General features: G+C 44.3%; 1 protein-coding gene across 9 annotated transcripts in view; it reads left to right on the top strand.

The window, feature by feature from the left end:
- The window catches only part of LOC137347346 (importin subunit alpha-7), a 238,812-nt gene that overhangs the window by 47,532 nt on the left and 177,770 nt on the right, over positions 1–13,510 (top strand). The window lies entirely within an intron of this gene.

The following is a 13,510-nucleotide window of genomic DNA, read 5'->3' as shown; positions in this document are numbered from 1 at the left end:
AGCTTGTAGCTCTCAAGCGCCCTAACTGAGCCTTCACGTCTCATCCTAACATAAGCCGCCTTCTTCCTCTTGACAAGCGCTTCAACTTCTTTAGTAAACCACGGCTCCCTCGCACGACAACTTCCTCCCTGCCTCACAGGTACATACTTAGCAAGGACACGCAGTAGCTGCTCCTTGAATAAGCTCCACAGTTCGATTGTTCCCATCCCCTGCAGTTTCCTTCCCCATCCTACGCATCCTAAATCTTGCCGAATCGCATCATAATTTCCTTTCCCCCAGTTATAATTCTTGCCCTGCGGTATATACCTGTCCCTGCCCATCGCTAAGGTAAACCTAACCGAATTGTGATCACTATCACCAAAGTGCTCACCTACATCTAAATCTAACACCTGGCCGGGTTCATTTCCCAGTACCAAATCCAATGTGGAGGTAAAGGGCTGTTGTTACAAAGAAGAACAAAGAACAGTACAGCACAGGAACAGGCCATTCGGCCCTCCAAGCCTGCGCCGATCTTGATGCCTGCCTAAACTAACACCTTCTGCACTTCCGGGGCCCATATCCCTCTATTCCCTTCCTATTCATATATTTGTCAAGATGTCTCTTAAACGTGGCTATTTTATCTGCTTCCACCACCTCCCCTGGCAGCAAGTTCCAGGCACTCACCACCCTCTGTGTAAAAAAACTTGCCTCGCACATCCCCTCTAAACTTTGCCCCTCGCACCTTAAACCTATGTCCCCCAGTAACTGACTCTTCCATCCTGGGGAAAAAGCTTCTGACTATCCACTCTGTCCATGCTGCTCATAATTTTGTAAACCTCTATCATGTCGCCCCTCCACCTCCGTCGTTCCAGTGAAAACAATCCGAGTTTTTCCAACCTCTCCTCATAGCTAATGCCCTCCAGACCAGGCAACATCCTGGTAAACCTCCTCTGTACCCTCTCCAAAGCCTCCACGTCCTTCTGGTAGTGTGGCGACCAGAATTGCACGCAATATTCTAAGTGTGGCCTAACTAAGGTTCTGTACAGCTGCAGCATGACATGCCAATTTTTATACTCTATGCCCCGACCGATGAAGGCAAGCATGCCGTATGCCTTCTTGACTACCTTATCCACCTGCGTTGCCACTTTGTGACCTGTGGACCTGTACGCCCAGATCTCTTTGCCTGTCAATACTCCTAAGGGTTCTGCCATTTACTGTATACTTCCCACCTGCATTAGACCTTCCAAAATACATTGCCTCACATTTGTCCGGATTAAACTACATCTGCCATTTCGAGGCCAAGTCTCCAACCGATCTATATCCTGCTGTATCCTCTGACAATCCTCATCATTATCCGCAACTCCACCAAACTTTGTGTCGTCCGCAAACTTACTAATCAGACCAGCTACATTTTCCTCCAAATCATTTATATATACTACAAACAGCAAAGGTCCCAGCACTGATCCCCGCGGAACACCACTAGTCACATCCCTCCATTCAGAAAAACACCCATCCACTGCTACCCTCTGTCTTCTGTGACTGAGCCAGTTCTGTATCCATCTTGCCAGCTCACCTCTGAACCCGCGTGACTTCACCTTTTGCACCAGTCTGCCATGCGGGACCTTGTTAAAGGCTTTACTAAAGTCCATATAGACAACATCCACCGCCCTTCCCTCATCAATCATCTTCGTCACTTCCTCAAAAACTCAATCAAATTAGTAAGACACGACCTCCCCTTCACAAAACCATGCTGTCTCTCGCTAATAAGTTTGTTTGTTTCCAAATGCAAGTAAATCCTGTCCCGAAGAATCCTCTCTTATAGTTTCCCTACCACTGACGTAAGGCTCACCGGCCTATAATTTCCTGGATTATCCTTACCACCCTTCTTAAACAAAGGAACAACATTGGCTATTCTCCAGTCCTCTGGGACCTCACCTGTAGCCAATGAGGATGCAAAGATTTCTGTCAAGGCCCCAGCAATTTCTTCCTTTGCCTCCCTCAGTATTCTAGGGTAGGTCCCATCAGGCCCTGGGGACTTATCTACCTTAATGCTTTGCAAGACACCCAACACCTCCTCCTTTTTGATAATGAGATGACTGGGACTATCTGCACTCTCTTCCCTCGGCTCATCATCCACCAAGTCCTTCTCCTTGGTGAATACTGATGCAAAGTACTCATTTAGCACCTCACCCATTTCCTCTGGCTCCACACATAGGTTCCCATCTCTGTCCTTGAGTGGGCCAACCCTTTCCCTGGTTACCCTCTTGCTCTTTATATATGTATAAAAAGCCTTGGGATTTTCCTTAATCCTGTTTGCCAATGACTTTTCATGACCCCTTTTAGCTCTCCTAACTCCTTGCTTAAATTCCTTCCTACTGTCTTTATCTTCCTCAAGTGCTTCATCTGTTCCTAGCCTTCCAGCACTTACAAATGCTTCCTTTTTCTTTTTGACTAGGCTCACAATATCCCGCGTTATCCAAGCTTCCCGAAACTTGCCAAACTTGTCTTTCTTCCTCACAGGAACATGCTGGTCCTGGATTCTAATCAGCTGACGTTTGAAAGACTCCCACGTGTCAGATGTTGATTTACCCTGAAACAGCTGCCCCCAATCTAAATTCTTCAGTTCCTGCCTAACATGGTTATAATTAGCCTTCCCCCAATTTAGCACCTTCACCCGAGGACTACTCTTATCCTTATCCACAAGTACCTTAAAACTCATGGAATTATGGTCACTGTTCCCGAAATGCTCCCCCACTGAAACTTCGACCACCTGGCCGGGCTCATTCCCCAATACCAGGTCCAGAATAGCCCCATCCCTAGTTGGACAATCTACATACTGTTTCAAGAAGCCCTCCTGGATGCTCCTCACAAATTCTGCCCCATCCAAGCCCCGAGCACTAAGTGAGTCCCAGTCAATATTGGGGAAGTTAAAATCACCCACCACTACAACCCTGTTACCTTTACATCTTTCCAAAATCTGTCTACATATCTGCTCCTCTACCTCCCGCTGGCTGTTGGGAGGCCTGTAGTAAACCCCCAACATCGTGACTGCACCATTCCTATTCCTGAGCTTCACCCATATTGCCTCGCTGCATGAACTCTCTGAGGTGTCCTCCCGCAGTACAGCTGTGATATTCTCCTTAACCAGTAATGCAGCTCCCTCACCCCTTTTACATCCTCCTCTATCCCGCCTGAAGCTTCTAAAGCCTGGAACATTTAGCTGCCAATCCTGCCCTTCCCTCAACCAAGTCTCTGTAATAGCAACAACATCATATTTCCAAGTACTAATCCAAGCTCTAAGTTCATCTGCCTTACCTGTTATACTTCTCGCATTGAAACAAATGCACTTCAGACCACCAGTCCCGCTGTGCTCAGCAACATCTCCCTGCCTGCTCCTCCTCTTAGTCCTACTGGCCTTATTTACTATGTCCTCCTCATTTACTTCACTAGCTGTCCTACTGCTCTGGTTCCCACCCCCCTGCCACACTAGTTTAAACCCTCCCGAGTGACGCTAGCAAACCTTGCAGCCAGGCTATTAGTGCCCTTCCAGTTTAGATGCAACCCGTTCTTCTTGTACAGGTCCCATCTGTCCCTGAAGAGATCCCAATGGTCCAGATATCTGAAACCCTCCCTTCTACACCAGCTGCTCAGCCACATGTTTAGCTGCACTATCTTCCTATTTCTAGCCTCACTGGCACGTGGCACAGGGAGTAATCCAGAGATTACAACCCTAGAGGTCCTGTTTTTTAACTTTCTACCTAACTCCCTAAACTCCCCCTGCAGGACCTCATCACTCTTCCTGCCCATGTCATTGGTATCGATGTGTACCACAACCTCTGGCTGTTCACCCTCCTCTTTCAGAATGCCCTCTGTCCGTTCAGAGACATCCTTGACCCTGGCACCAGGGAGGCAACATACCATCCTGGAGTCTCTTTCACGTCCACAGAAGCACCTATCTGTGCCCCTGACTATCGAGTCCCCTATAACTATTGCTCTTCTGCGCTTTGTCACTCCCTGCTGAACAACAGTGCCAGCCGTGGTGCCATTGCTCTGGCTGCTGCTGTTTTCCCCTGATAGGCCATCCCCCCCAACAGTATCCAAAACGGTATACTTGTTAGAGAGGGGGATAGCCACAGGGGATTCCTGCACTGACTGCCTGCCCCTTCTAGTGGTCACCCATCTATCTGCCTGCACCTTGGGTGTAACCACTTCTCTAAAACTCCTGTCTATGACGCTTTCCGCCACCTGCATGCTCCTAAGTGCATCCAGTTGCCGCTCCAACCGATCCATGCGGTCTGTGAGGAGCTGCAACTGGGTACACTTCCTGCAGATGTAGTCCTCCGGAACGCTGGAAGTGTCACGGACTTCCCACATCTCACAGGTGAAGCACTTCACCCCTGTAACTGACATTTCTATCACTAATTAGTTAATTGATATAAAATAAATAAATACTTATTAAATCCTTACTAAATTATGATGCACTTCACTATGTGGTCCCTCGTGCTAGATTTCTACAATAAATATTAAATGCTGTCTATGTAGAGTAATCTCCTCCCTCTGGTTTAGTTACTCTACTTATTAATTAGTTAGTTAGTGTTTTAATCAATTTTTATCATTTATTCAAATTTGGTACAGATTCCCTACCAGCCAATCAGATCACAGCTTTCCTGTGACGTCACTTTGTCAGTTTTTTTTTCCCACCCGAGGTAACTTACTCTGTAAACTCACCTCTCCGGAAATCCGCCCTCCGAGTCTGCTCCGAGAATCCCCGAGGTAAGTTTTTTTTTATATACTCGCCGCTCCGGAACTCCGCCCTCCGAGTCTGTTCCGAGAATCCCCGAGGCAAGTTTTTTTTTATATACTCATCGCTCTGGAACTCCGCCCTCCGAGTCTGCTGCTCCTGCAATTGCATGGGAAGGTGTCGTGGGAAGGGGACGAGATGTTGGGGGTAATGGAGTAGTGGACCAGGGTGTCGCGGAGGGAACGATCCCTTCGGAATGCTGATGGGAGGGGAAGATGCGTTTGGTCGTGGCATCACGCTGGACGTGGCAGAAATGGCGGAGGATATCCTTTGGATGTAGAGGCTGGTGCGGTGGAAAGTGAGGACAAGGGGAATGCTGTTGCGGATCTGGGAGGGAGGGGAAGGGGTGAGGGTAGAGGTGCGGGAAATGGGCGGGCACAGTCGAGGGCCCTGTCACCCACAGTGGGGGGGAATCCTCGGTGCAGGAAAAAGGACGTATCAGAAGAGCTGTCGTGGAAGGTTGTATCATCAGAGCAGATGCGTCTGAGACGGAGAAACTGGAAGAATGGAATGGAGTCCTTACAGGAGGCAGGTTGTGAAGAAGTGTAGTCGAGGTAGATGTTGGAGTCGGTGGGCTTGTAATGAATATTAGTAGACAGCCTGTCCCCAGAGATGGAGACAGAAGTTGAGGAATGGAAGGGAAGTGTCAGAGATGGACAAGTAAAGGTGAGAGAAGGGTGGAAATTAGAAGCAAAGTTGATAAAGTTTTCCAGTTTGGGATGGGAGCAGGAAACAGCACCGATACAGTCATCATGACCCATGCTGCATGACCTTCTGGTCAGTTATTCTCTGTGACCCTCTGTCCTATCAGCACCTTGCCTTTTGTTATTTCTTGCCCCACCCCTGCTTTATTTGCTTTAAGCCTGTTACATTTCTACCATTTGCCAGATTTGATGAAGGGTCACCGACTTGAAACGTTAACTCTGCTTCTCTCTCCACAGATGCTGCCAGACCTGCTGAGTATTTCTAGCATTAACCAACAAATACCTTGTTCAACCAGAAATTGGTTAGCATGTATGTACATTGTACAGGGCTTGACTTCCATGCAAAGTCAGAGGAGAATAAGCCTTTTGGCCCATCAAAGCTCATCCCTCTAGTATAATAGTGTTCCCATCATCTCATCTAATTGTAGTTTGAGTAATAGCAATACTGTTACCTGGATTACGATATATTTCCAACAGTCATTTAGTAAAGGTATCATTCCTGATCATTGTTGTAAGTTTATGTTTTATTAACTTGTATTTATGTTCACTAGTCCGACTTTCTTGACTTAGATTAAAACAATCTGTTTAACTTGCTTGTGTGCTATTAATTTTTATGTTCCTGCACCTTCCCAAAATCAATTTCCACATAATAAGTAAAATTTTGTGCAGTGCAGATGCTAAGTCCTCCCTCATTGCTCACTGTAATGTGCTCTACAACAGGCAAAATGATGTGTGCAACTTTATTGCTGGTACTCTGGACTTAAATTAGATAAGAAAGTTGAAGTGAGGCTGCAGCAGATACTGCATTCCTGGCTTAGATGTTAGCAGCATCTGACTTGAGGAAGCTGTGACATGGAGTACTTGGCATGGCTTTGGTTTAAGCTGAATCTGCAGTATTGTCACTCAGTGGGCAGAGATACAGGTGTTGTAGAGTACCAGGATGCTGGTGATGAGTTGAGCTAAGCATTATTGATGTACTATTTCATCTTTTCCATAAGTAATTGTGTATGTGAAGTTAATGTTTGTATAGTACCCTCAAATTACATCATTATCTGGTCTACATTAATAGATCTGTACTGTAGAGTTTCAAGCAACATTATACAGTGGGGCAGAAAATTTCAAAACCTCTCATCTGTTAAACTTCTGTTAATATTAGAGCAGGGACTTGCTCAAAGTAACTTCAAGCTATCAAGGTATACAACAGTGGCCATAGAATTGCATAGATCCCACATTGAATGTCAATGTGAACAATTGGTATATATTAAGATGTGTTTTCGCATTGGTTAACTACTTGTCATCTTTAGTCTGGTGTCAGACATCAACCAAGCAGACTCCAGATCAGTTATATAATGACATGGGTGACTTTTGCGGATCTGAATTGATTAATTTATTATTGAATGTTAAGTTTTTGTTTGCAACCTTCTATTATAACGTAGAAAGAGTCCTTTAATCCTATGAGATCTACATTTTTTTTCTTGTACATGGGGCACTTAGTCTATTTCCACTCTCTTCACTCCCCATAGCATTGCTTGAGCGGGAGAACATTTCAAGTTCTAACTGCTGTGCAAATTTTTTTCCAACCTCCCCTTCAATTCTTGCTGGTATTAAACTTTGCCCTCATTTCTACTGACTTTTGAGACTAATATCACTCTACTTCTAACGTCCTTCATTGAAGACCTCTATCAGATCAACTCTTCATTTTTGTTGACTGTTGAAAAATGCTATTTTATTCTCCCCCTCACGCGCGTTTCTTTTATTTTTCTCTGCCCCTCTATTCGCATTCAATGTTATTTTGTAGTGAATTCCGAGGCATTGAATTTAAATTATAATGCTTATTTTGTTAGCTAATTTATTAACTGTATTCTATTTGGGGTTTAATATGCTAGCTTATGAATGCTGGACTTTGTAACATTTTTTTTGAAAGTTTGTGATTTTTAAAAATTTAGGATGGAGTTGGGAAGGTCAAGTGACCTCCCATCCACTCTGCTAAAGGACAAGACAGAAATCTTGGTTGTCAGGACAGCAGAGAACACAGATCATAAACTTTTAAAAAAAAGACCGCAGGGGTAACACCTGAAGAATAATGGGTTTCACCCTCCAGACTTTCAGGTCATACACAAGAAGTCAGTGATTCTGAAACTGCAAATGTATGCAGCATCTATTAGCACCTGGGAACAATGGAAGGCCAAGGCGGCTCTGTGAAACCAAGCTTCTGGCCTTTGCATATTGGAAAAGGGGCAATAAGCTATTGACTTTTGAGCCCAGGTACATTTAACAGATTTTCTGAAGGCAGGCAGGTTGTAAGAAGGGAACCCAGTGGTTGCAGCCCCAGAGCAGGTAGTAAGGAAGACAACGAGCGGTGGCAGCCTCGAGAGGGAGCGCCTGCTCTTGGAAGCCTGAGGCAGCAAAAGGCTGCGAAAAGTTGAAGCTTGTGGAGACCAGCAGGAATCACCTGATTCATGGATGGCCAGGTCGGAAGTGCTCGGACAAGTGATTGAAGAGGACATTGATTTTTGAAAATGTCTGGGAGATCCAACACATTGCAACTGGGAGGACTTTGGGAGTTTTAACTGCAAAGGATTTCACCATTTAACAGGACAGTGTAATGTACAAACATATATCTGCAGAAAGTGTAAGCAGCTAGAGGAATTCTCTATCCGGATTATTGATTTGCATAGGGCAAATAAGATTAGAGAAATGAATGCCTGGCTCAAAGACTGGTTTGGTAGAAGTGGGTTCCGGTTTGTGAGGCACTGCCGCTAGTACTAGGGAAAGTGAGGGCTGTACCATTGGGACGGTCTACACCTGAACTGTGCTGGGACAGTGTTCTAGCGAGCCGCATAATTAGGGAAATAGAGTTTGGAACTAAATAGTGGGGTCAAGGGATCAAATTTGGGAAGATGTGGTAAATCAGAGTAGAGACAAGGCAAGAAAGAAAGGTATTAATATCAGAAAAGATAAACAGACCATGACAGAAAGGGACCGAGATTACAAATCTAAGAGTAAATGAACAGATAAGGCTAGAGGTTACAGAAATAATAAAAGGGCAAAACTAAAGGCTCTGTATCTGAATGCATGTAGCACTTGAAACAGATGAACTGATACCGCAAATTGAAATAAATAAGTACGATCTGATAACCATTACAGAGACATGGCTGCAGGATGACATAGATTGGGACCTGAATATTGAAGTATACATGACATTTAGGAAGGACAGGAAGCTTGGAAAAAGTGGAGGGGATGGCTCTGTTAATTAGCACAATAGAGAGGGATGACCTCGGTTCAGGAAACAACGATGTAGAAGCAGTTCAAGTCAAGATGAGAAGTTATAAAGGAAAGAAGTCACTTGTGGGAGTGGTGTACAGGCCCCCTAACAGTAACCACACAGTAGGACAGGGGATAAAGGAAGAAATAATAGGAGCTTGTCAGAAAGGTATGGCAATAATCATGGGGGAATTTTAATCTACATATGGACTGGAAAAGTCAGATGGGCAAAAGTAGCCTCGATGAGGAGTTCATAGAATGTTTTCAGGATAGTTTCTTGCAACAGCACATTCTGGAGCCAACCAGAGAGCAAGCTATACTAGACCTGGTATTGTGCAATGAGATAGGATTAATTAATGACCTCATTGTGAAGGTGCCCCGAGGGAGCAGTGATCATATGATGGAATTTTGCATTCAGTTTGAGGGAGAGAGAGTGGGTCTAAGACTAGTATTTTTAACTTAAATAAGGGCAATTATGAGGCCATAAAAGTAGAGCTAGCTAAAGTGAACTGGCACCTTGGGTGAAGGGATTGGTCAATAGAGATGAAGTGGCAGACATTTAAGGGGATATTTCAGAATACACAGAATAGATACATTCCAATGAGAGAGAAATTCCAAGGGGTGGACCCACCATCCGTGGTTAACTTTAAAAAAAAAAGTTAAAGATAGTATCAAACTTAAAGAAAAGCATGTAATTGCGCAAAGATGGGTGGCAGGTCAGAAGACTGGACAGAATATTTTTTTTAAAACGCAAAGAATGACAAAGATTAATGAGGGAAAATTTTGAGTACAAGAGAAAACTAGCTAGAAATAGAAAAAGATAACTTTTTTTTAAAATATCTATAGAAAACTAACAGTGAGCATTGTTCCTATAGAAAGTGGATCTGGGGAATTAATAAGGAAAAATAAAGAGATGGCAGATGAATTGAACAGATATTTTGCATCAGTCTTCATTATAGAGGATGCAAGTAACATCCCAGGAATAGCTGTAAATCAGGAAATGGAAAGGAGGAATGTGAAATGATTCATTTTGGTAGGTGGAACATGGAGACACAACATAAAATAAAGGGTACAATTCTAAAGGGGTTGCAGGAGCAGAGGGATCTTGGTGTGTATGTGCATAAGTCATTGAAGGTGGCAGACAGGTTGAGACAGCAGTTAATAAAGCATAAAGTATCCTGGGCTTTATTAGTGGGGATATAGAGTGCAAGAGCAAGGAGATTATGTTGAGTTTGTATTAGACACTAGTTCGGCCTCAGTTGGAGTATTGCACCCAGTTCTGGGTGCCGCACTGGAGGAAAGAGGTGAAAGCATTGGAGGGAGTGCAGAAAAGATTCACGAGAATGGTTCTAGGGTTGAGGTGAAGGACCTATTGACGTTCGCAGAGAGGTCAGTGATGAGGACATGCATTTAAAGTAAAGAAAATTAGAAGGGAGATGAGGGTGGGGCGGTGGGGGGAGGTCTGGAACTCACTGCCTGAAAGGGTGGTTGAGACAGAAACCTTCAATTAATTCAAAAGGAATCTGGATATGCACCTTAGGTGCTGTAATCTGCAGGGCTACGGACCAAATGCTGGAAGGTGGATTAGAATAGGTGGATCGTTTTTCGGCCAGCACAGACAGGATGGACCAAGTGGCCTCTTTCTGTGCCTTTTAACTTTCTATGATTATTCTATGAGGAACTTCAGTTATGAAATTAGATTGGAGAAATTAGGACTGTTTCCTTGGGGAAGAGAAGGCTGAGAGGTGATTTGATAGAGGTTTTCAAAATCAAGAAGGGTCTGGATAGAGTCGATAGAAACTGTTCCCACTTGTGAAAGGATCGAGAGCGAGAGGGCACAGATTTAAACTATTTGGTAAGAGAAGCAAAAGTGACATGAGGAAAAACTTTATCATGCAGCGAGTAGTTAAGGTCTGGAATGCGCTGCCTGAGAGTGTGGTAGAGGCAGGTTCAATTGAAGCATTCAAAAGGGAATTAGACTGTTAATTGAGAAGGAAGAATGTGCAGGGTTACTGGGCGAAGGCAGGGGAATGGAACCAAGTGATCTGCTCTTCCAGAGAACGGGTGCAGCCACAATGGGTCGAATGGCCTCCTTCTGCACTGTAACAATTCTGTGAATCTTTCTGTGAACTCAAGAAAATTACAATCCCCAGGAAAGTGGTACTGCACAAATTGGAGTTATGGGCTGAGTCCCTAGATCCTGATGGACTTCATCCTAGGGTCTTGAAAGAAGTGGTTAGTGAAATAGTTGATGCATTAGTTTTAATTTTCAAAACTGCCCTAGATCTGGGCAGGTTCCATTAGATTGGAAAATGGCGAATGTAACTCCTTTATTCAAAAAGGGAGGGAGGTAGAAAGCGGGAAACTATAAACCAGTTAGCTTAACGTCTGTCATAGGGAAAATGTAAGAAGCTATTGTGAAAGACTTTATAGCAGAGCACTTAGAAAACGTCAAGGTAATCAGGCCGAGTCAACATGGTTTTGTGAGAGGGAAATCCTGTTTAACTATTTATTGGAGTTCTTTGAAGAAGTAATGTGTGCTGTGGATAAAGAGGAACTGGTGAATGTACTGTACTTTGATTTCCAGAAGGTATTTGATAAGGTGCCAATCAAAGGTTATTGCTGAAAATAAAAGCTGTGGTGTCGGGGGTAACATATTGGCATGGATAGAAGATTGGCTAGCTAACAGGAAACAGTAGGATGAAGGGACTGAAGGTATGGTTGCTAAATTTTCTAATGAGACAAAGATAGGTAGGAAAGTAAGTTGTCAAGAGGTAGAGAGCCTACAAAAGCATATAGATAGGTTAAGTGAGTGGGCAAAGATCTGGAAAATGTGAAGTTGTCCATTTTGGCAGGAAGAATAAAAGAAGAAGCATATTATTTAAATAGAACCAAACGTTCCAACATAGAAGGAGGCCATTCAGGGCGGGCAAGATAAAGGAAAATCCTAAGGCATTTTCTAAGTATATTAAGGGTGAGAGGATAACCAGGGAAAGAGTAGGGCCCATTAGGGACCAAAGTGGCAATCTGTGTGTGGAGCTGGGGAGTGAGGTTTTAAATTATTTCTTTTCATCTGTGTTCACTATGCAGAAGGTTGATGTAGGTGTAGACATCAGGGAGGGGGGATTGCAATCTACTTGAACATATTAGCATTGAAAGGGAGGAAGTATTAGATGTTTTAGCCAGCTTAAAAGTGGATAAATCCCCAGGCCCAGATGAGATGTACCCAGGCTGTTATGTTAGGCAAGGGAGGAGATAGCAGGGGCTCTGACACAAATTTTCAGATCCTCCCTGGCCACGGGAGAGGTACCAGAGGACTGGAGGACAGTGAATGTGGTACCATTATTCAAGAAGGGTATCTGGGATAGACAAGGTAAATACAGGCTGATGAGTCTAACATCAGTGGTTGGGAAACTATTGGAAAAAATTCTGAGGGACAGGATTAATCTCCATTTGGAGAGGCTGGGATAGTCACTGCTTTGTCGGGGAGATCGTGTCTAACTAACTTGGTTGAATTTTTCGAGGAGGTGACTAGATGTGTAGATGAGGGTAAAGCAGTTGATGTAGTCTACATGGACTTCAGTTAGGCATTTGATAAGGTCCTGCATGGGAGATTGATTAAGAAGGTGTGAGCCCATGGGATCCAGGGCAATTTGGCATATTCGATCCAAAATTGGCTTAGTGGCAGGAAACAGAGGGTTGTTTTTGCGAGTGGATGCCTGTGACCAGTGGTGTACCACAGGGATCGGTGCTGGGATCCTTGCTGTTTGTAGTGTACATTAATGATTTAGATGTGAATATAGGAGGCATGATCAGTAAGTTTGCAGATGACACGAAAATTGGTGGTGTCGTAAATAGTGAGGAGGAAAGCCTTGTATTACAGGACGATATAAATGGGCTGGTAAGATGGGCAGAGCAGTGGCAAATGGAATTTAATCCTGATATGTGTGAGGTGATGCATTTTGGGAGGACTAACAAGGCAAGGGAATATACAATGGATGGTGGGATCCTAGGAAGTACAGAGAGTCAGAGGGACCTTTGTGTACTTGTCCATAGATCACTGAAAGCAGCAGCACAGGTAGATAAGGTGGTTAGGAAGGCACATGGGATACTTGCCTTTATTAGCTGAGGCATAGAATATCAGAGCAGGGAGGTTATGATGGAGCTGTATAAAATGCTAGTTAGGCTACAGTTGGAGTACTGTGTGCGGTTCTGGTCGCCACATTATAGGAAGGATGTGATTGCACTGGAGAGGGTACAGAGGAGATTCACCAGGATGTTGACTGGACTGGAGCATTTCAGCTATGAAGAGAGACTGGGTAGGCTAGGGTTGTTTTCCTTAGAGCAGGGAAGGCTGAGGGGGGACCTGATTAAGATATACAAAATTATGAGGGGCGTAGATAGGAAGAAACCTTTTCCCTTAGCGGAGGTGTCAATAACCAGGGGACATAGATTTCAGGTAAGGAGCGGGAGGTTTAGAGGGGATTTGAGGAAAAAAAATTTCACCGAGGGTGGTTGGAACCTGGAAGGCACTGCCTGAAGGGGTGGTAGAGGCAGGAACCCTTCCTCCCAACATTTAAGAAGTATTTAGATGAGCACTAGAAATGCCATAGCATACAAGGCTAAGTGCTGGAAAATGGGATTAGATTAGATAGGTGTTTTATGGCCGGTATGGACACGATGGGCCAAAGGGCCTGTTTCTGTGCTGTTTGACTCTGACTCAATCTAATCCCACCTTCCAGCACCTGGTCCATAGCCTTGC

This window comes from Heterodontus francisci, chromosome 31 (assembly GCF_036365525.1).
Source record: "Heterodontus francisci isolate sHetFra1 chromosome 31, sHetFra1.hap1, whole genome shotgun sequence".
NCBI lineage: Eukaryota > Metazoa > Chordata > Chondrichthyes > Heterodontiformes > Heterodontidae > Heterodontus > Heterodontus francisci.
This window is presented reverse-complemented; position numbering and strand designations above follow the sequence as displayed.